This window comes from Anguilla anguilla, chromosome 16 (genome assembly GCF_013347855.1).
Source record: "Anguilla anguilla isolate fAngAng1 chromosome 16, fAngAng1.pri, whole genome shotgun sequence".
Classification (NCBI taxonomy): domain Eukaryota; kingdom Metazoa; phylum Chordata; class Actinopteri; order Anguilliformes; family Anguillidae; genus Anguilla; species Anguilla anguilla.
Window position 1 is genome coordinate 20,534,936 of NC_049216.1, and position 24,032 is coordinate 20,558,967.

The following is a 24,032-nucleotide window of genomic DNA, read 5'->3' on the forward strand; positions in this document are numbered from 1 at the left end:
TCAGAAAATGTTGGAAATGAAGATCAAAACATATTTAGAAGTCTAAAATGTACAAATCACAAAATTAATAACAAGAGCTGTGGGGAATTTTGCTCACAAAATTAATAACAAGAGTTGTGGAGAATTTAGCAATACATCTGAAAAAATGTGTACCGATTGAGCAACAAGTTCTCTTTGTAGGAAGAAAAAGGTTTGGAACACATTTTATTGAACTAGCTGGTTTAAGCAGAGTGTGAAACCAACTAGAAAAGCCGTTTTATTTTTATTCTGGCCATTTAAAACAGCTCCCAGCCACACTGCTCTGCAATAAAGTATGACAGATGTGAAGGGATAATTTAATTCGAAGTTTACATTTCAAATGCCAATTTTGAATACTAAATTATGTTAACTGGATATGTATTTGCATTGAATTTGTAATGACATATATGGAATTCTTTACATTACAAATACCAATTTTTTGATTCAGTACATGAATAGTGTTTTAGTAGTGTCTGAATTTTTTGATTCAGTACGTGAATAAAAACTAACCATGAAAATAATAATATTAACTATAACAATCTTTTTTATTTTATTTTATTTTTATTTTTTAAAGCTGATGAACAAAAAAAAAACAAAGAGGCTGTATAAACATCTGCAAGTTTCCTAGCACGTTTGTTATCTTTAAATGGACACAATTAAGAAATTAAAATCCAATGTCAATGTTTTTTTAAAGTCATTTTTTGTAATGTCCAAATAATGTAAAGAATCCTGAGCACCCCAGAAAATGCCCATAAGTCAGACAAGCAACAACAGCAACACAAAGCTTAGCTTGGAGTTGGAGAAGACGTGGTTCTTCAGTGCAGTTCCCACCAGCATTACCCTGACTGGCTCTAGTGCTAGAGTGTGTAAGTGCAGAGAAGGGTCTCACTGACAAGGAATGATGGGCAACAGTTCTAAGAGGCAAGTGGTGCCAGTGGGGATTGGAGAAAGAAGGAAGCACTGGCAGCTGGTTGGGGTTTGTTGGGTGCATAGAGAGCAGCCCAGCAGCTTGGACTACAGAATATTTTGAGAGTGACTCGAACATTACAGCACACTTCACAGTAACAGACATTCACATTGCTAAGACATTGCGCCAGTGTACACACAGCAGTGTTAAAAAAGTCAATTTGACTGGAATTGAAAATTTTAAATGAAGATCAACACATTTCCACACACATACAGGCTGCATAACACATGAGCACACATACAAAACAAAATTAGTTTCACCACGTCTGACATAAATACTGAATTTGTTTTAATTTTTAGCCCCTCTTTCCTGACAGACACAGAAGTACAGTCAGAAAACACCCAGGTATAAACATTTAATATTAAATAAATACAAATAAATAAATAGGTGGTCATAAGCTTGTTTTTTATTAGATGTCATACTTACAAACCCTCCATCATTATATTAATTAACAAGCAGCAGTGTAAATAAATTAATATTCCAGTTGATGCACAAATGCTCCCATTTCCCAAGATGCCCCTGTGATAGAATCTCCATGGACTGTTTCCTCATCTGTTTCGGATGATCTCACATGGCATCAAAGTGGAAGTGGTGTGCTTCTTGTCTCTTCTCCCGGTCATCTGCTTTCTGCAATAAACACCCAGCTGTGGTCATAACAGGCATATGGGTCTGGGAGGTCACAACCTAACCATGTCACTACTAATGTCGATACATGCTGGGCTAGGAGCCAAATAAAATGCAGTTCAATGCGATTTATAGGAATTCCCACTGCTCTTAGTGGCTTGCGGTTTGCATCCTTCTGTTCTAATTCAATAAACAAGCAGATGAAGACTAAATGCTGAAACCTGTCTACTTCCTTTGCTTGCAATATAAGGGGATAGAGGTAAATGCTTTTGTAAGAACATGCCCACCCTAACCCTTGTCATTTTGTCACTATGGTGACCAGGTTAATGCTTAATGCCTCCCTAGATGTGAAGGGAAATCACATCTCTGATGTTGCTTCAGTTTGTTTCCTCTCACAGCACTGAGATGCTGCAGCAGACATAGAGTTAAGCCTGCAGATCACCAGCTCTCCATCTCTGAAATTCAGCTGCATGGCCCCGTAGAGCCAGTTCCTCCTATTTATCACTGCCTCAGCAGGTGGCAGGCTATGAGAGTAATTGTGTTGATAAAATAACTTGAATGCGTTGTTGGTTTAAGGGCCATTTCCATAAAGGATGGCATATGAGACAGCAGGCAGAGAGTTGCGGGGTCTTTGATGGTAATATGTTTTCTGGAAGGCTCTCGGGTGGGGTGGGGGGGCGGAGAATAATCTGAGTTGGCCACACGTCATCGTCCTCGTGCTTCTGCTTAAGCGGTGTGTCTGGTCTGAGGGGCTGGGAGACTGTGCTGATACACCAGCCTTTCAGTGCTGCTGCTCACACAGATCATAGGCGTATTGGTGGCTGACTGAAGAGCAGACATCCTGGCCTTGTATCGATCCCACTGTTGAATGAGCGCGTGGTGATTATCCCCCCCAATGGCCCAGACTGAAACGTGCTGTGTGTAGGTGGGTGCACTGAGCTTGTTTCAATGGCGAGCATCACATTGTGCTAACTTTCTATGAATGCTGCACCATTGGGCTGCACAGATATCTTTTTAGTACAGTTATTTTAAGTTTCTAACCAGTAAACAGCACACAAAGAAAGTGAATGTGATAAAAGGACCTTCACAGCAGGGAGTGGCTGTGGGGGGGGGGGGGGGGGTTACCCTGACAGGTGTAAGCTCCTCCTCATCCATGGCCCTGTCAGTGGGGAGCCTATCTGGGGCTTCAGTGAGACACTATGAGAGCAGAATGTGTTTGGGTCTGTGGAGAAGACCTGCCAGATGCAGATGTGCTGTTCCTCTCCTCTGCTGCTTTGAGGTACGGCACTCCAGGGGCAGAACTAGCTCCAATCCTCTGTGGAGGCGTGGCTATTTAAATGAGGATCACAGGGTTTCCATGGAAATGGGTGAATTTCATCAGGATTGAAGGAATTAAAATTGCATTCAGTTCCTGCTGTCCCCATGCAAAAATCTTGACCTCTTCTGACCTGACTTGGCTAATTCCGGGTCTCACTCTTACGTTGGCCTCGGCTGCCCTGGCCAAACACCCTCCATCCGCATCACATGGGCACATCACATGACTGACCTGGAGCTTTAGGTTTTGTTTAATGATAATGACACATGGTTTCTGACTCCAGGTTTGAGTAAACTACTAAAGCACCATACTTGCACAACATTTTAACTGTATCTGCTGCTGTACGATTCCTCACGTTGTACATGTTAAATGTTCTCAAGAGCTTTCAGCCTTATGGGAAATGCTTAGCTTAGTACATGATATGCTGACTGTTGTGTAAAAAAAAAGAACTTCTGGTACTGCTCCAAGCTCTTAAGCTCTCCAGAATTTAATTTACTATTTTGTCCCACCAGAAAATGTATTATAATGGTCCATTAAAGCTCTGATCAGGCACTGTCAGTACCAAAGAAAATAAATAAAAAATCTGGCCAACAAAATGCTCCTTTAAACAGCTGGTACCAATGCTGCCATCTGAAATTTATGAAAATGGCAAAACATACATTAATCTTACCAACACACATATTTTACATTTAAGTATCATCAGTGAATACTAAGGATCTCTACAGCACCAGCAACACATCACACACCCACTGAGACAAAGTCAACTACATGTGGCAAAGTAAATGGGAAAATTAATTCCATAGAGATAATATAGATTGGGTGGGCTTTCTCAAAATGCCATTTTCCCTTGTGCGAAAGCTTACTCTAATCTCTTGACAGCAGCTTCAGTTATTTGTGTTGGGGTAGAAAGCGCTGCGAGTTCTACAAATGGAGACAGCTGCTGTAAAAAATGGTGAAGAACAAGCTCTTGTGCCGAAAACTCTTGGGGTTAGAGGGTGAAAGCAAGAAAAGAAATGCAGCCTCAGATGATGAGCAAGGCTAATTCATTAGCCAAACTCATCTATCAGGAGAGTAATTATTCTATCAAATTCTAATCATGACAAGACAGAGAGCAATGTTTTTTTTTTTTTCAAAAATATAATTAGAAGCTGAAAGTCCTCAGATATGGTGCCAACATGTTATTTTAATTCAACATCGACTCTAATACACTTTCTGCCCAAAACAATCTCCCTTAACAGGCTGCAATTACACCTTGCTGTGTGCATAATTGTGTACCAATGGCAGCTGGCTCTGAGACGACACCAGCGCTGTTGTTCTCCTTTTATTGGGTCTGGGAACAATAAGAAAGACCCAGGAGGTACAGATATTCTGGGAGCTTTTCCATAAACATCATACACAGCAGACACAATGTCACAGAATAACAATTGGCCTACAAATTTTAAAATGTTGCTTGCTTGTTTATTTTCTCAGAAATGCTTAATGATAATGGAAAACTCAAATGTACAGGAATGACAAGAAAATACAATTCATTTCTAAAAAGAAAAAACTGTATAATTATCTGAACCCATAAATAAATGTGTGAAATTCTACCAATAAAAGATAAAGTAAACAGGACTTAAACCCTTGGGTTTTGTTTCCTACTTGGCGTTCCAACATATACATTTTACGTTCATACATATCATGTAACAGACATTTTTTCATCTTGGATTCATTATGTCATAACCACTGATTATATCTGCTTTATTTCTGTGTTCATATTTAGCTATGTTAATGTGCATTGCAAAGAATGAAGAAAGTATACCCAGAAGAAAGTATACCCCTAAAGTGAAATCCATGACGCCATTGTTAAGTGACTTTTGATATTGGCTGACAAATTGTGAAGAACTGGAGTTTTGTTGTCTAAAAGAGCTTATTCAGCTGTGTCGCTCACATTTTCTCACCAGTGCAGTATGGAGATGATGACCAGGATGAAGATGCACTCACCGATCAGTGCGATGGCTGTCAGCAGCGCAATATTACTAGGAGTCAGGTAAAGTTCTGCACTCCAGCTGAAACAAGACAAAGAAAATCACTCCATCCTCAATCAAAATGTTATAGTCTATTTTTACAGTGATACTGTCACAAAATGCTGAGACAGTAAGGAATGGAAAAAGCAGAATACCCATCTAGTTCATTTTTAGGTCCACTGACATTACTGGTGTCCTTCAGAATATACTCTTCAGCAATACTGCGGTTTCCAAAAGGTCTGCAGTCAAACAAAGAATTTTCACTTGCTTTTTAAAATGAATTTATTTTCAATGTAGAAGCCATACAACAGACATCTCAGCACTCAAGTCATCATCAATTTCACAAAGCTGCCAAATTTATATGTAAAAAGAGAAAACCGAAACAGAATACATAACGCTTGAGGTAACTAGGAAGGTACTTTTACATATGTTACTGCTGCATCTTCCCCACATTCAAGCATTAGTGGGTAAATATATAACTTACTTGCACTCATTAATTTATTGATGAGTGTAAATCAACCCCTTTGAGAAGGATAAACTGTGTCACAAAAACTCAGCAAGCAAAAATGTTTTCTCTGTCCATCGGAACACCTTTCTGTCTTGTGCTCTGATGACTGTTCAACAGATGCTATAAAAAAAGTTCAGAAAACAAAAATGAAAACTACGATTAGGACATGTGCAGTTTACCTGGTGAAATGTTAATCATGTAAGGTCTTAAAATGACTTCATTATCACACATGTATCACCCAAGTAGAAGTAAACAGATGAAACATTAATGATGTAGATTACTCTGTTGAGTAAAAGAGTTCCCCCAAAGAAAGGTGAAAATCCAAGCATTCAGTTGATGTCTTAATTTGTGTATCATCCAAGAGCAAATTTGAAAGACTTATTGATGAATATTGCTATGAACAGCGGCTACCGAATATGTAATGACAGGAATTGCTGCTCCCTGAGCAGGGATACAGCTGAAATACTCAAGCTGTAGGAAGTGTGAGCTTGGTGTCAGCTACCCCACCCAAATCACTGCTGCTGTAGATACATATGCAAAATGAACAGAATGCCATTATCTGATAACATCCCCACTGTTGTATCAGAGCAGTACACACCAGGCTTTACTATGCAAAATACACTAATATACTGCGGATTGTTTGTGAGAGGGTGGAATTCCTGGATTAATTACTTAAACATGCTAAGCTACCAGGTTTGTACCCCCACAATTCTACAGTGTTAGCCTATGCATCAATTAAACCAATGAGGAAAAAAGCACTGGCTCCAAAAGTAATAAAATAAAAAAAATTTTAAATGAATAAAAACAAATTAGGTCTAACTTAACATGAATTAGCTTTTTTATCATGGTACGTGAACCTATCGGAATGGACATCACTTTCTGAAATCTCCTGTATCCTATCTAGACACTACCATGGTCGCATCACTGAAGTTGTGACCAAAATACTTTTGATATTAATACTTTTGAAGATTTGCTGAATGTTGTCATCTTTATGATCGACCATGAAGTTGGTTGTCAATGATCTTGAATTGTACAAAGCAGTTTGGAAAAATCTGCGAGACAAGTTTGTGTGCCCCTGCCACTGGTATGGAGTGACATGAAATGGAGAACATGGAGTTCATATTTAGTATGACAACTGTGTTCAATGACATGTTCCTCGGCGGTTCTGTTTCAAAAACTCTGTACGTCATTTGGAGCATGGCAGAAAGCCTGTAACAATCACTTTCACTATGGCTCGTCTCTGATGAGGTGTGCCATACATTCAGACACAACAAGCAAGACTCTCCAATCCATCCCTTAAAAAAATGAACAAAGACCCGTGAGCTGGGAAGCAGAGGGAAGCAGGGGCACTCAATACCTGCGAGGATCACCGTGAGGGTAAGGGATAACGATAAGCTGAGAGTTGGGGATGATGGCCGTCCACTCCTGCTTCCTTATCTCCTGGTGACAGAGGGAAACTCCAGTTGAAAGAACACAATTTAGAAACAAAACAGGTCTTCTGTTTAAAATGATACCCGAGCTCAGAAAGAGCCACAGTTCAGAGTAATATCACATTCTTTCATGCCTCACTTCCAACTGAGCAGCTATAGTAATATTATGTATCGTCTCAGCAGGAAACAGCCAACGTAATATCAAGTAGGTACTATCACAGTGCATTTCTAGCCTTAGCCAGAAAGTAATATCAATTATATTAACAGTCTGCTTCCACAAGTGCCATAGTTGGAATTTTATGAAGTGCTATTACAGCCTGTCTCTGCTCCTGCCATAAACTGTGAGTGTTCTATATAGTCCAAGCAGAATGCTTCCCCACTGGTGAGCTGTCACATGCTGCTAATGTGCAGTACACAAAAACTCTTCTAAAATAATCCTCAGGGGACAAGCCACAATTTAATATCATATAGCACATACATCAGTTTCTGAAAATAAATAAATAAATTCTGGAAGAAATTGACAAATGCATGTGTGTAGCAGTATGCCTTCCTGACTATTGCATTTTTTAACTTGTTCCTAATGAGATGTCTGTCTTTGAGTAATTAGCTGAAGTTATTTAAAGAAGTGCATAGAATAATGCTGAGATTAGAATGTTATAATTACAGCAGAGAGGAATGTTGTAGCTATAACCAAGATGAGTGTTGTAGTTACAGCCGAGAGAAGTGCTGTAGAGAATCACAGAACACTGACACACACAGTGATGAACTACACCAGATGACCAAAAGTATCTGGACACCACTTGGTCTGGGGCCGTTTTTCATGGTTTGGGCCTGGCCCCTTATTTCCAGTGAAGACAAATCTTAATGCTACAGCATGCAATCACATTTTAGACAATTCTGGAAGGCCCTTTCCTGTTTCAGCATGACAATGCCCTCAGGCATACAGCGAGGTCTATATAGAAATGGTGTTGTCAGGAACAGTGAGTAAGAACTTGACTGGCCTGCATAGAGCCCTCATGTCAAACCCATCCAACACCTTTGGGATCAATTGGAAAACCAACTGCGAGCCAGGCCTAATCAGTGCCCGACCTCACTAATACTTTTCTGGTGGAATGGAAGCAAATCCCAGCAGCAATGCTCCAACATCTAGTATAAAGCCTTCCCAGAAGCGTGGAGGCTGTTATAGCAGCAAAGGGTGGACCAAATCCACATTAATGCCCATAATTTTGGATGACAGTAGTGTAGTGTATATAAGAACAATACAATATTGCTGTCAGGTTATTTTAATCTTACTTACTTAATTTTACTTAAGAAAAACTAGACATTAAAGTCCTCTAAGAACCATCAAGCATTCAAAAAAACGACTCACTTTACAGTAGAAAGTGCATTTTAGTACATACACACAAGACAATTTAACCAATTTTTTATTTTTTTATTTTAACGAAACAATGCTTTTAACAATAGGACCACCTATGCTATTAACATTCCTAAATTGAGTTTTGTTTAAATCAAACATTCCATGTATTACAAAGGCACACTGTGTGTGAGATGCCCCTTGGAATTTGCTTGCTACAAAAGCAGAGAAACAAGGCAAGTCTGCACCTCAGATGATGTTTAATAAAGACTTTCCTCCTTCACAGGGAAAATCTGTCACTGCCTTACATTCAAATGAGCCATGGAGAGAGTTTTCAGAAGGCTGTGTCCTTTCAAGCTCTGAGAAAATCAGGCCCTGAGACTCCACACATGTGAATATGGTCAGAAGAGAGACAGAGAACTGTCACTCCGTGCACACTAGAAAGGCTGACACACACCAAACAATGACAATGGAATCTAAATAATATCAAAAGTCAGTTTCAAAATAACAAAATAACTTGGGGTGCGAAAAACACAGGGGGAAGAGCTGAAAATGATGGCTTCAATTTCAGATTCTTTTTCCCATGTTGTTCATCCCAAAGAGAATCATCACAAAAGCACATTCAGGTTAGGATCTAGTATTGAATCCAATTTAAAAGCCCTGCAGCAATAGTTGGCCAATAAAAAGCAATGCTGTTGCTTTCGTTTATTGCACATTTGCCCTGTAGCTATAGGCATGATAATACAGATAAATCAATAGCATAATATTATGATTCAATTGTATTGTAACAATGTGAGGGAAATTAATTTAAACTATACAGTTATTTACATTTAGCAAAAGAATGGATTTCATTATATACCAGTCTTTCCACAAAGCTGTCCTCAATATCTATAATTTAAATTACAGCATGTGTTTTTAATTCAATATGCTGCTGTGTATGACCACAGATTCTATAGATTGAATAGACTGAATTGTCTGATTTTAAGATGAGTAAATTCTGTCTTTAGCATTGACAATGCTAGCTTCATGAATATTCATGAACTCTAGCACAGCACTGGAAGATACTGTTACCACCTGGAATCACCTTTAGTATGGGAATAGAGAGGAACACAGAGGAGCTGACCTTGCAACTGCAGATAATCTGTGGTGAAATCTGTTGTGACTCTAAACAGGCCAAACCTTTCTTCCTGGAGGGTGGGGAATGCCCACATAAAGGTGATCCTGGAAGCTGGCACTACGCCCAAGACCCAGCACGGTGTAGGGCAGCTGCAGGGAGAGGTGGGCCATCTGGCTCAGATGGCCAGCTTAAAGACAAACAAAACCCCCATTAGGGCAAAGGCACCACATAAGACAGCCAGGAGACACCAGCTCCACCCACACCTCCAACCTGCTGAGCAAACTGCTATAGAACGGCCAAAAACAAAAAAAAAAAAAACCCAGACTAGATGAACAAAGCTGCTGGACTGTTTCAATGCTCCATGAAGTAAGTTATAGGTCTTTTAAGCTGCATGTTATGCAATCAGAAGAAGCAGAAGCAGAAGAATAAGAATAAGAAGAGCAAGAAAAAGAAGAGGAAGAAAGCTATTCCATCCGGAGCCTTTCAGAAAAAAAGTCATTATGGGTTTGAGGTTATGTATGCTATGCTGTTTGGATGGTGCTGATGATACCGATTATATTCCTGAAGTTTAAAGATATGGATAATTTAGACAATGTACAAATGGTACAGAGATCAAAAGTGCCTTCATAGCCTGTGATTGGGGACACTTGAGTAAACTTGTCTTTGGATTAAAGAGCTCACAAGTTTTTGTTCTGTATGTCTTTGACTGATTGTAACAGCCCCCTTGGAGAGAGCACTTTGTGTGAAAATACACTGTAATTGCATCAATCATCGAAATGAATAGCAAACCCCATAGGGTTTGTATTCATGTTACTATATTTTTTCTTGTGTTGGGCAGAAAAACAAGACTACTAGTGGAAAAAAATGAAACTCTAAACTTTAAATACTTCCATAAGCAAATAAAATTTTGCTGAGCCACCCTCTAATGTTTTAACATGCATCTGAATCAGGAATTCTACTGTGCTGTTTATTATACAAATTCATGTATACATCATAGCTTACACATTTTGTCTGGTTTCATTTAAACATCCCTGACTACATGTACATGAACACTATTGTAACACATATGCTGACTGTAAATATTTCATTTTAATAACCTAACCATAAAAAGCCTCCCAAACCTCCATGAGTCTTCTCAAGCACAAAAAACACTCCCTCCTGCATTTGAAATGCAACGGCAGCTCCAAAAGGTCACCTCATCCAGTAAAGTTAATAATCTATGAAATAAAAAACAACACTACTTCATGTCTTGTAAAAATTGAACCGCTGTTGCTTCTTTCAATGTCTGGAGTTATATGAGGTCACCAATAACTCTGAAAGACAGCTCTACCGTGAATGTTCTGCTATAAGCTGAACTGTCAATGTCTGCTTCATTATACACTGCACAGTTCTCTTACACTTTCCTTAATTACACACTGCACAGTTGTACCACATTTTGCTTCATTATACACTGCACAGTTCTACCACATTTTTCTTAATTATACACTGCACAGTTCTACCACATTTTTCTTAATTACACACTGCACAGTTGTACCACATTTTGCTTCATTACACACTGCACAGTTCTCACACACTTTGCTTAATTACACACTGCACAGTTCTCTTACACTTTGCTTAATTACACACTGCACAGTTCTACCACATTTTGCTTAATTACACACTGCACAGTTCTACCACATTTTGCTTAATTACACACTGCACAGTTCTACCACATTTTGCTTAATTACAAACTGCACAGTTCTACCACATTTTGCTTAATTACACACTGCACAGTTCTACCACATTTTGCTTCATTACACACAGCACAGTTTTACCACATTTTGCTTCATTACGCAATGCACAGTTCTGTTATATCCTGTTATATGCTGCACCATATGGTTCTCTCACATTCTGCTGCATAATCACCACATGGTTCCACTGTTCCACATGCTGCACTCCATGGTTCTGTCAGGTTCTGCACAGCCTGGATTATTTAGGGCAGTAAATGCTCCCGCACTCGCAAACCGTTCAGGAAAAACACCGCACAAACAAAAGACTCATATCATTGAGCCAAAAAAGGACACACACATGTGCGCATGCAAGCACGCATGCACACATGCACACATGCACACACACACCCCTTTCTCAGCCGCAGAGACACTCATGGCGTTAGAGAGCAGTGAGCCTGACCCACAGGCCTCTACGCTCCAGTGAGAGAAACAGAATTGCTCTGAGCACGGCTTGCTATTGGTAAAAAGGCAGTACTGGGCTCCCAGCCCGGCTGTGATAAAGCAGGTTCCTGCTGGCCGTCCTCTGGGAAGCTCAGCGACCCGCTTCAGCAAAGCCAGAGCATGCACTCGGAAAGGCCCGCTCTCCTGCAGTCTTGTCTGCCTTGCTTTGAGGCGGGATATGTACACTGCTTTCTCTTCCATTACTTTCAACCCCCTCCCAGATGTGCTGAAAAAGACCTTAGGTTTAGCATCTGTCGCCATAGAAACCAGTCTTGGCCCAATCAGGTAAACATGCAGTGATAAACACCAATTGCGAAGCTGAGATTTGAGGTCTGCAGGACAAAGGGGTAGGAGAAATTAAGTTATATTTAGATGCAGGATTGCAACGGGGGGGGCTTGCCGAGGATATTTGGAGTTCACACAATGGTGGCAGATTTAGACATTGATTCCTTGCAAAGTTTGTCTCTTTGATGGGCAGAGATAAGTGCTGTACCCGGAGAGCTTTACTCACTATCTCTCATCACCACAGCCTTCAAGGGAATAAAAAGAAATGCAAAATGGCTGAAGTCTGGGATTCAGAACAGCAGTAATCATGAATAATACACTTTTTTGGGGGGGGGGGGGGGGGGTCAGTTAATGCTGGAACCATTTTAACAGATGCTTGGATTGATTATATTAATAAGACACAATAATACTATATCAGTAAATTATTATTAAGTCCATGTCTTAAATGAATAGTTTTTTTCATAACTGGATGGCACACTACAGCTTTGATGCATCTGACATGCATCTGTGGTGATAGACTGACAACCCGCTTTCAAAATCCATTAAGAGAAGGAAAGATAAGGCTTAAACAAAGACTGGCTCTTTAGAGGACGAAGACAGAATAGGAACCGCAAACCGTAATTAAACATGAGCATGAGAACAATAACAGAAGGCAAGGGTACACATGCACAAACCAGCATACAGATATGCACACGTACATGGACATGCCTGTCATTGATGAAAGGACGCAAAAACACTGTGTGCGACGTGTTTGCGTGCATGTGTCTACAGTATGTGCCAGGAGATTATTACTATGGTGTGTGCCAGCTTCCCTCTGCATTTCAAACATGCACAGCTCAATGGGCTGATTTCAGAAACCCCAAAAAGAGAAAATGACTCTGCGGACAAAGCCCTGATCAATAATAATCCTCCTCTTTGCTACAGCTGGTTAGCTTTGCCCTGGCAACGACACTTGAAGTGTTTCAACTGTATTCATGCCTGTAGTAAAAAAATCTCCAGGAGAGTCTGCTGGGGCTGGGTAGCCAGCAGGGGACTGATTATAGACGTATGTGTGACCACTTATGTAGTGTGTGTGTACATTTGTTTGTGTGTGTGTGTGTGTGTGAACGAAAGACAGCATGCATGTGTGTGTGTGTGTGTGTGTGAGAGAGAGAGAGTGTTAGTGTGTGTAGGTGTTCTGTATGTGTGAGAGATAGAGCATCTGTGTGTGTGTGTGTGTGTGTGTGTGTGAATATGAGATAGAGAGAGAGAGTATGCGTGTGTGTGAAAAAGAGCATGTATGAGAGTGTGTAGGTGTTGTGTGTGATAGAGAGAGAGATAATTTGTGTGTGTGTGTGTGTGTGTGTAGGTGTTGTGTATGTGTGAGAGAGAGCATTTGTGCATGTCTGTGTGTGTGTGCGCTTGGGGAGCTGAGGGAGTCAGGGAAGAGTTCATACAGCTCCTCCTTCCCGTGCTATTCCTCTTTTATTTTCCCTCCCTACTGCGGCACCCTTTCATCAGTGCAACCCTTCCCTCATGCTCTCTTTGGCCTACTGCTCCCCTTGACCATGCATCCATCTACTGCAGCCCACCTCTGCCTTTTTCTCTGTCCCACTCCCCTCCCTCTCTGTGAACACACAGCTCATTTTGGCTCATAATGAGGGCCTGCTTTGCCAGAGCTCAAACAAAAAGCCCAGAGAATCAATCTCGCCTGCTAAAATGGTAGCGCGCCACAGAGGACTACATTTTCCTGAGATTGAAAACAAAGCCTGCATTAATGTGTAACACTCCTGCCTTAACAATGTGGCTGCAATTCAAACCAACGGTCATGAGGTTAAGCTATCTACCAGTGTTGGGACCATGATCAAGCATAAGCACACATCACCTGGCTACATGTTGAGTACATAGTGTAATTTATGCTTGGGGAGAATATTGGAGAAAGCAGTGGGGCTCAGGGGTTAAGGAGAGCTCTGCCTCCCATGTTATGTGTGATGGGCGGAGAAGAGCGCTAATATTCTGGTTGCCGATTTGCTGAACAGCAGTGGGATTGACACACTGCCCATTCACAGGGGAATGCCAGCTGTGTGCACAGAGATAGGTCAGAAACTCCCTTGTTATGACAGCAGGTGTTCTAGATACAGAGGACTGTAGCCTCTCTGTTTCTTTTTTAATTATTCATCTTCTTAACAGATTAACTCATCTACAGCTACTCATACAGTTCAGATTTTCACTATCCATTTAAACAGCTGGGTATTTTGCTACAATTGTTTACTACCCTACAAGGCATCCATGTGATCTCAAAAAGAGGTCATCCCAGGAACACGTGGAGGCCCCAGTGACATTCTCCCCTGCAGCAGACAGGCGTAGACTTGCAGTGGTCAGCTCCAGATCTGAGGGTTTCAATACTATGCATGTAACACCTTCGAATGCACCCGGAAACAATGCAGATGTTGCTATATTAGATCTGTAGTCTCCTCACTCAGACTACTTTACCCTTATAAAAACAGCCTGGTCTGTCATTAGATACTATTCTAGGCAAACCCATCATGGCTCGTTCGCATTTTACCTCACCTCCCTCGCGTCCCCACCATATCAGGCACAGAGCATCTGGAAACCAGACATTTTACCTGCAGCATCCATTTCCAGCAGTATGTCACACTTCTCATAGGATGGAAAAATTGCTAATTGCAAAACGTGTCCAGAAATGAACAAATACAAAAATGCAACTATATGTACAAAATGTACATGCTGTATACTATACAAAATGTACATACTGTATACTGTACAAAATGTACAAAAAAACTGTACAAAATAAGTATTGTGCCTTATTGAACCTGTGTTTTGTAATTGTTCCAATGACCTTGATATGCACTTTTGTATGTCACTTTGGATAAAAGCGTCTACTAAATAAGTGTAATGTAATGTGTAGACCGCCACCCTCCTGTTAGTTACTACACCATGACTCTACTCTCCAGCCACGTCCAAAGCAGCTGAAAAATGAGATCAGGAGATCAGAATTGGCTTTTTCCATCTTACATTCCATGCTTTTATCAGTATTTCACACATACATATGTTACCAGGTGATAAAGAATGTAAGGGAATGATTCTGCATACTCCATTAGTCACACACATATACATACACACACACATGCATGCACACGCACACACACACAAAACTCCAGGTTTGAGCATTCCACAACTCTTCATATTGGCAGTGTAAAATCGGAGGTGGACCTTGCACTGGAGAATGAGTCCCTTCTTGAGCAGAAATAGACATGGCCGCTTTCCCCTCCTCATCCGCTTCTCCTTCACTTTTTTCCCAGAATTTCAAGGAGAAATGAAGAGCGCCCAGTACTACGGAGAACACAAACACCCAAGCCCCATTGCTCATCCACCGTAATTCATCTGCCAATGCTGGGCCAAACTCTGAGGAATAACACACTTTAAATACCACTATAGGTTTCTATGTCACAACAGATTTCATGAAATAAAATTCATGAACCTTGGGGTTTCTCACAGGCTGCTGATATTGCAGGAGTAGATGCCACTTTGGACCTTGTGCAGGGAGAACAGTCTCCACTTTATCTTAGCAATCGAAGGTCATTCGATTTTAAGTGACTGATGCTCTTGATCCAAGCATGCGAGCAAGTTGCCAACAAAGGATGGATTGCAAGGTTTGATGGATGGATTGCAAGGTTTTGAGTCACATGTTTATATTAAGATCCCATTAATGGATAAGGGAGGCTGTTAGAGAGCCAGGTTTTGGGGCCGAGGGGTGTCTGTGGAAGGACACTGCTGAATTCTGGGAACAGCAGCGGGGTTGCCAATGATGGGTCGGCGGTCGCTGCTGTGAACCTCACTGCAAGAACCACTGTGTGTGATTTCCTCAGGTTGACAGAACCCAAAGCCACACCCAGCGTGAATAGTAAGCAAAGCTTATCACAGTACAGAGGAAGAGCCACAAACTAACAAATGTGTGTTTGTGTGCACAATGGCAAAGTATGGAGTAGCATGCATTCAGTGTATGCAAAAAGTTCGCTGAAAATGACAAATTATTATTTAAGCGGTACCGGACATAGATGTACTCACAAATGCACTGCTCAAACATAAGGATATAGGAATGGTGAAGTGACACTGAATAGATTTTGTAATGGTTGGCTATACGATTCAGCTCCAGAGAACATATACTGTAGAACTGCATACATTCTTACTCCAGCAGTTACAGCCACAACACGTGAGGACACTGGAGACAGTAATGCATGTGCCAGTTAGCAGAGTCTGGGCCTTTCAAACCCCAACTCATTTGTCTTCTAAAAATCCTACTACAGTGTGGCGGAATTCATTATTTCCCATCGTCTAAAAATAATTTCTACCTTTAAGGGCCGGAGTGGCGATGAATCTTTGAAATGGGGCTGTCAGCACTGAGAGCTGCATTAGTGGTATGAGTTCCTATGCTCTGCTGTAGGCACTGAAAGGGCCTTATGAACAGGGTGCATGGAGCAGGAGCTAAGTGACAACGATTGAGCTCAATCGCAGATGGCCCACGTTCCCGGAGCCACGCCCCGCTCCAGCAGCTACAGGTAAAGGTAAAGAGTGCATTCATCAAGCCCTTCTTAACAACCTCCCCTTCCACTGTCCCCCAGTTCAACTGGCTGTCCCTTGTATGGAGAGCCTCAGTTGTTGCCGAAGCAACAAACAGGTTGTATCTCAGGGAATGTCTACTCTGGAGATCATTTACTTGAATGTCTGAGTGAAGGAAGGACAGCACCCCCCAGAACTAGCCCAAAATACAACGCTTTGCTCAAGCTCACCGGATGAGTTCTTCAGGTGGCCGTTGGAATCCACAGAGCTGTACATGATGTAGGGACCAGGCTGGTACACACCGAAAGGCTGCAGAGGAGGAAAGCGCAGGTCATAGAGAGCAGGACACAGTCAAACTGCCTTCTTTCTAACATGCTATTGTCATACCCGTTTGTTCACCAGTCCATTACAAACCATTATAAACCAATGCCCATTTCAGGCTTTCATGATTCTGACTTTCAACTTGTGGACAGTGAGGGTAGGAACACGTCCAGGGGGCTCTTGGGTCTGAATACCCTGGAGCGAGATTGTGAGTCGCTTTAGATGCTGTCGGAAGCAGGACACTTCACCTACACCGTAAAATCTGTTCCTGAAAATAAACGATTTAAATGTGAGGACAAATCGCACTGACAAAAGCTGCCCACAAAGCAAATGAATAATGCAACAGCAACATTTTAGTGTAACTGACCTGGGGAAAACATGGAAGGATGGCACCGTTAGCTCTTACACCAGCGCTGTGAAACACGTTCGCTGGCCTAACGGCCACGTTCGTGAACGGCCAAAGCCGAGAAGCACCTCCGCTTCCGTCAGAATAACGTGGAGGAGTCGAGCCATGACAGATCGGATGCGACGCGTCCGTTTCCGTCCCTGACAGAGGTCCGTTATTGCTTCAGTCCCAAGAAAAGCTGCGCTGGCCGACGGACGTCCGTTCAGATAAACCTCAGCGTTACACGGTTTGACAGGTACACAAGTGCGGTTTGAGGTATGACCCTTCAGAGTTACGCAGACAGGGTTTCAGAGCGTGGCCTGCAAACGGCTGTGGCTTTTCACACGCGAACGATGCATTCTTCCCTGCGACTCTGAGTAATCCCACAAAACATTAATGAACTGAATTAGCCCGGAAAGAAGGCATTCAATTTTAAATACATTTGGGGAAAAAGTGTCCCTGGAATTGGTCAAATCAGCGAATAATCATGAAAGTCGGGAGCTTGTTTGATGTTCACAAAATAAATCTTTATCATTTTACAATAGTCTTAAAGAGAAATACATAGGTTTTTTATTTCCATTTACAAATTAATGTTGTTAACTAAAAACATTTTATTTTAATGGAGGTGTCAAAATTAAATCAATTTCACAATAATTAAATTTTAAAATGTTAGTTTGGACAAGCTGTAATACACAACAAGTGGGTCTACAGGACTGAATATATTACATCCAGCCACCTTCGGTGTCCTTTAAAGCATGCTGTGCACGGAGTCAGCTCCTCCCCTGTCCCTTCAGAGCACCAGTACCCTTTAGAGCAGGACAATCACAAGCCGATCGTGAAGGCCCGCCATGTCTCTTCGTTAGGGGGCTGACAGCTAATAAAGAGAGGTATTTGTCTGCCGACAGTGTGCTCTTACTGTCTAATGAAAAGATATTGCTGCCTGTCACCTGCGATGCCAGAGCCACACTGCCCCTCTCCCTCTCCCTTACCGCTCAGGCCTGAGGAGTTAGCGTCTTTCACACAGGACACGAGTATCCAAACACACTTGAGACAGAAATTGAACAGGAGAAGACGCAGAGGGCCTTCTATGCTGTGCAATAAAACAAGGCTATTTGAGGGGCACTGGCTTGTGGGAATAGATGGACTCTGTTTACTGCAGATTAAAGGTGTCCTGTGATCCCATTGGCTGGACAAGCACCTATCAGCTCCACGTTGCATTCATGATTCATACGTCAGTGTGTTGCAGCACTTTGGAGACCGAGATCACCCCCCTCTCCCCCCTTTTTTCAATCGCCTTCCCTCTTTTTAGATTTTCTTTTCAGTTGCAGCCTGCCAGCTAGCTGGCCAGGGAGGGGGCAGGTTCTAGACTAATCCTTACTAGGGATAAATCCGTCTAAAGCTCCAAAAATGACCCCTACAATATTGAATATCAAATAGACAGGCAGTGGTCAGAAGCACAACACCCCTAAAAGCATATTATTTGAAGAATATGAGTCCCAGCTTCTCAGTATAGACATGGAAAAACCTCTTCACAAAAAGCCCCCACCCCATCACAGCCATACCCACCTTCACCTTCTCTGGGTAGTCATTAGAGCAGAGTCCACTGAGCACTGAAGAGGAGACATGCACATGAATGGGACTAGATGTTACCCCAAGGAGACATTGAAACTGCCCATACTTGTGTGTAATTATGGATTCTGTTAATGTTTAAGTGCTACAGTAATACACACCTACATTGACTTGAAAGGTAACTGCATTAATAATACTGATAAAACTATTATCACTATATTAAAACACCATCATCGTCATTATTTTTGGCAGTCCAGAAAGCTGTCCCTGAATGAAAATCTGTAAGGTTTCCTCCTCTGTGTTGTTATATTTGCAGTTATTGCATGTTTTAGAAATACTTTATGCAGTCAATGAACAATAACTTTCTATTTTCTTTTCTATTATTCTCTCCTTTGGTGGCCTCCAGCCTCCTGGCACCTCACACTGAGTTCATGAGAGCTACAAGGTAAAGCACATTCATTTCTCTTCATAATGCAAGTCTGATTCATATCACTTGGAAACCCTGATCCTAAGGGAGGCATTGCAGCATGCTTGTGTGTGCTTGCCTTGGTCTTGCTCTCTCTCTCACAGAAAAATGCACATGGGAACACACACACACACATAGGCACAGACATACAGACCTACACACAGACACATAGACACACACACATGCCAAAGGCCCATGTGGAGGACATGGAGAGTTTGGAACGCTGATGATGGTCCAGACACCAAGGCCATTGCTTCAGATGGTATGCCACCTTGACACGGAAGCAGCCACTTTGGTGCAATGTAGAATAACATATGATGGTACCAGGGTTCGATTCCCCCTGTGGCTGATTTGTACACACTCTGGGATGAGTGAGGATACTGCCAAACCCAGAACCACTCTCAAACTGTGGCACAATGCAGTCAAAATGCATTCAACATTCACACACTGTATCTGAAAAAGAATGCTAGTCAGTTTGGCATGCTAACTGGCTCCAGAAAAGTGAATTTTATGGAAGAGTTCACTGTTGTAGATCAAATACAAGTCTAATATGTAGTATTTATGGTGCCAAAAATTGCATTTATGAAAGATAGTTGTCATAACTGATATATCTGCTGTCAGCTTGCTTAGTTTGGCACTGTTGGGACATGAGAAGCTGAAATGAATCACAAAAAAATAAAATAAATGGTAACCAATATAGAACAAATGTTTTTTTTTTTTACATTTCTGCTCCTTCCATGCTGATGGTAATGATGGTACAAATCATGCTCACCAACACAAGCAAACTTATAAAATGAGGGAGTAAAAAAAAAATCTTTGGGAAAACGCACATCTTAACAGAAAGCATACATACTCCATGTGCACATCTCTAATCTCCATGAACGTTGACACAGTGGCACAGTTTCACCTCCATAATGAGCAATCAGAATTGTGTGAGTTGAGGAGAAATCAAATAAATGGCATCTTAATATTTCCAGAGTGCGTAAGTACATGGGTAGAAACCACAGCATTAAGAACGGTGTAAAAGTCCTGCGTGAGAATGAGTCATCCCTGATTGGAGACAGGAGACAAGGTGAGAAGGTGAGAGGTGTTGAACGCATGTTTAACTCTTAGGTGAGGCTGTGTGACACTACTCCTGTCCATGTCATGGCTTCAAAAATGATGAAGTTTTGATGCACACATCTCCCTGTGACACCGTACTCCGGTATTGACTTGCACTGCCTTTATCCCTCCATAGCAATGCTGTTAGCTAGCAACCAGCAGTCACGCTTTATAATGGAGTTGTTACATGTCGGTATTTATGCTGAAATGCCTTAACGCTTTAAAGGCAGTTAAATGCTGTGGGATGAATTGCATCTACCGGTTGCATATTGGTATTCTATATCGTTCCTGACCTGAATAAGGGCATCTGTCAAATACATAAATCATGTAAATAAATGATCAGTTCTGTTTCAGGTCCTAGACACTAATTAACAGAGTACTCAATCTACTGTGCAGGAAAATATTTTAGTGAAAAAATGTCAGAGGTTTTTCCTCAAGAAATGTGTTGTGATAAAATATATATTTGTATTCTGGTCAGGAGAGGTAGCCTACAGTTACTGCTAAGCAGGGGTTTCAGAGGTACAAAATATATGACTGTTTTAATGAGTCTGTGAGCAACACAGGTTGAAAAACAGCAGAGTATGCTGCTGTGCTTGCAAACTGAAACATTCGGTTATGGATGATCACTGAAAATGGAGTTAAATGAAGCATTCACAAAACAAATAGAGTTCGAGCACTGACAATACTGTACAGAAAAACCCAACTGAGAACCTACAGCAGGAATTCTCATTTTCATGGCAGCCTTTCTGAGAGCTGAACACGGTCATCAGAGGAAGACGATGAAATGAAGTTGAAACGAATGTCGTCTGGACCTGCTGGGATCAGTATCTCAATGGAGCAAACCAATTAATGGTGCTAAACGCTTTCTTCACACTGAGCCAATATGCTTCACACTAGCAGTAATGAGACAACAGAATCCAATTTCAACCAGTCTGAAACACATCAACATGCAAGGAATTTTAGAGATTACCTTTGTCACGAATGGAAAAGAATGCTTATTTGACATAAACAGATATACTAAAAGTGGGAGGGGATGTTCTTATTGGTTATAAAAGCAGCAGAATATTTTAGTGACTATATCTATAGACTGTGCTTCAAATACGGTTCTATTCAGAAATAACTACGGTTAACCAGACCCATATTGATGTGAATAGCATCCACTTGTAATCCAAGCTTCTGGCCTCAGTTTATACAAAATATAGATTTGTCCTAAAGACTTCAAAATGCATGATACCATTAACATGTTATAGCACATCTACAAAACAAGTCTCCGGAAATGCAATGCTTTATGCGGGGTGACCTGGTCTTTTAAAAGAGTACATTTTGTTCTATGCAAATCTCAAATGTGACATAACACAGCCTCAGGCCTCGGACCTAAAGTCCTGCAGACATTCTTATGAATGATTCATAACGGAGTTATGCTGACGGAGAGACTGAAAATGCCTCATGAAGGCTTTAGGAGCGTATTCAAAAAACTGTAACAAAACTTATATTGCAACAGCCTGGTTGGTCAGGGGCATGGTTAGCAAGCTGCTTGAAACAGCATCATTATACCCAGGTGCAAAGTCAGCGGAAAGATATATAACACTTCTGTGTCTATACTTCAGGAAGTAGAGCTACGCATTTAGCTGTCCAACAATTACATATTCAAGTCTGTTTTACCAAAACATCCAATACATCTCCAATTCGGTAATTGACAGTGTGTGTTTTTAAATAATTGCTATTGACAGCTACAAATAACTATATATGTTTATCAATTTTAAAATTAAGCGAATTATACCCTCTTCCATGTCAAATTTACTTGTGAAAAATGATTAATTATGTATATTATCATTTTTTTTTAACTTTGGAGTAACTTCAAAGTCCAAAGTAGCTTGCACAGAAAAATATACACTAAAGCTGAAATAATATATTTTTTTAAAACCCAGAAAGTGAACTATCCATTTAAGAAAGTACCATTCTATTTGATTCTGTTTTGAGCCACAAAGGAAACTCAAAGAGTCTTGTCAACTGGGCAAATAGATGCCTGTACAAGCAGATGTAACCAGTACTGTCATACAGAACTTTCAGATGGTCGGTAACAGAGTGACCTCCGCCTGTCTCAGGAATAGGCAGGGCTGCATTTAGAGTGGCATGTGATGTTCCTCTTCCTGCCAAATCCAAGCGGCTGCCAGTCAGGAACGGTGGTGTTAATGGTTGCCGGCATGCTTTGATTGACAGCTGAATGCACAGCAACAGCGGCCTCGTTCTGGGCCTGCTCTGCTGCCAAAGTGCTCGTCACTCTCTTTTGGTCACTCTCACCGTTTCTCTCTTTCGGTTATTAAGATCAATTCAGTTTACTTTATTAGCAAGACAGCCAAGGCAGCAATAAAAATAAAAATAAATAATAAAGATAATGATGTACAGACAAGAAAACAAATAACCAACAATTGCATATGTTTAAAAACATATTTTAAATAATAGTTTCTAATTAATCTCATATTCTCAATAACTCTCTCTCTCTGTCTCTCTCTTTCTCGCTCACTTTCCCCTTCCCCTAAGACTGAGTCATTCAGGGTGGGCGATCAAAGAATTTTAATTAACCTTTGGGATTCAGCTGAAGTGGCCTGATAGCGCCACGCGCGACCTTATGCACTCGCACGAAAGCGCAGGTGTGGGAACCCGGGAGGCCAGGCGGGAGAGTCATCAGCACCCCCCTGTTCCTCCTCCTCCTCCTAATGCATCACCCTGCCTCCTGCCATCACATCCACATGCGCACAGACTTGAGCATTCACAGAGCATCACCCTGCCTCCTGCCATCACATCCACACGCGCACAGACTTGAGCATTCACAGAGCATCACCCTGCCTCCTGCCATCACATCCACATGCACACAGACTTGAGCATTCACAGAGCATCACCCTGCCTCCTGCCATCACATCCACATGCGCACAGACTTGAGCATTCACAGAGCATCACCCTGCCTCCTGCCATCACATCCACACGCGCACAGACTTGAGCATTCACAGAGCATCACCCTGCCTCCTGCCATCACATCCACATGCACACAGACTTGAGCATTCACAGAGCATCACCCTGCCTCCTGCCATCACATCCACACGCGCACAGACTTGAGAATTCACAGAGCCTGCTGGCGGCCTCCTCTCTGCACCGCACAGGGCTCAGAAACACAGCTTCCATCACTGTCAACCTGGCATAAAACAGCCCATTAACAGCAGCTAGTGTGCAAGCATTCTCTCCCTTTCTGACTAATACACGCTGCTTTAACTTACCTTGTATCCAGAATTATTTAAATGTCATGACAATTAGTCTCAGACAATGTTGTCAGAAAGAATGTCTCGCCATGGTATTTTCTGAAAAAGCTAATTATAGCCAGAGGCGAAGCAAGTAGTGACTGAGCTTGTGCCGGTGGTCACAAAGGCATGCATCAGTGATCCCTGTCTGTCAGAACTGAGAGGCACACTCATTCAGACCTGTTTTGGATGCAAGGCATGGACACAGTTCTGAACGGAGCCATTTGTACAGACACAGGCAGGGGATATATACTGAAGGCATCACACAGACAGTCACTATTCAGAAGTCATCTCACACACACACAGACACAGCAAAAGCATTCTGAAATAAATCTGTCCTTGCCACACAACTGCTGACTGTATACTGACATCTGCACACCCCAAACTCAAGGTCTGCTGTGTTCTTAGGCAGTGTGTAGAAGTCTGAACTCAAGAACACAGGCTGAACACTGCTTGTACTCACACACAGGCTGAACACTGCTTGTACTCAAACACAGGCTGAA

General features: G+C 41.7%; 1 long non-coding RNA gene across 1 annotated transcript; it reads right to left on the reverse strand.

The window, feature by feature from the left end:
* Positions 1-624: 624 nt before the first annotated feature.
* On the reverse strand, positions 625-23,625 carry LOC118215599. Its single transcript, XR_004762853.1, has 6 exons — positions 23,509-23,625; positions 16,625-16,703; positions 6,796-6,878; positions 5,086-5,169; positions 4,908-4,972; positions 625-1,612 (listed from the first exon to the last, which is right to left on the reverse strand). It is a non-coding gene; the product is annotated as an uncharacterized LOC118215599 (long non-coding RNA).
* Between the last annotated feature and the right edge of the window lie 407 nt (positions 23,626-24,032).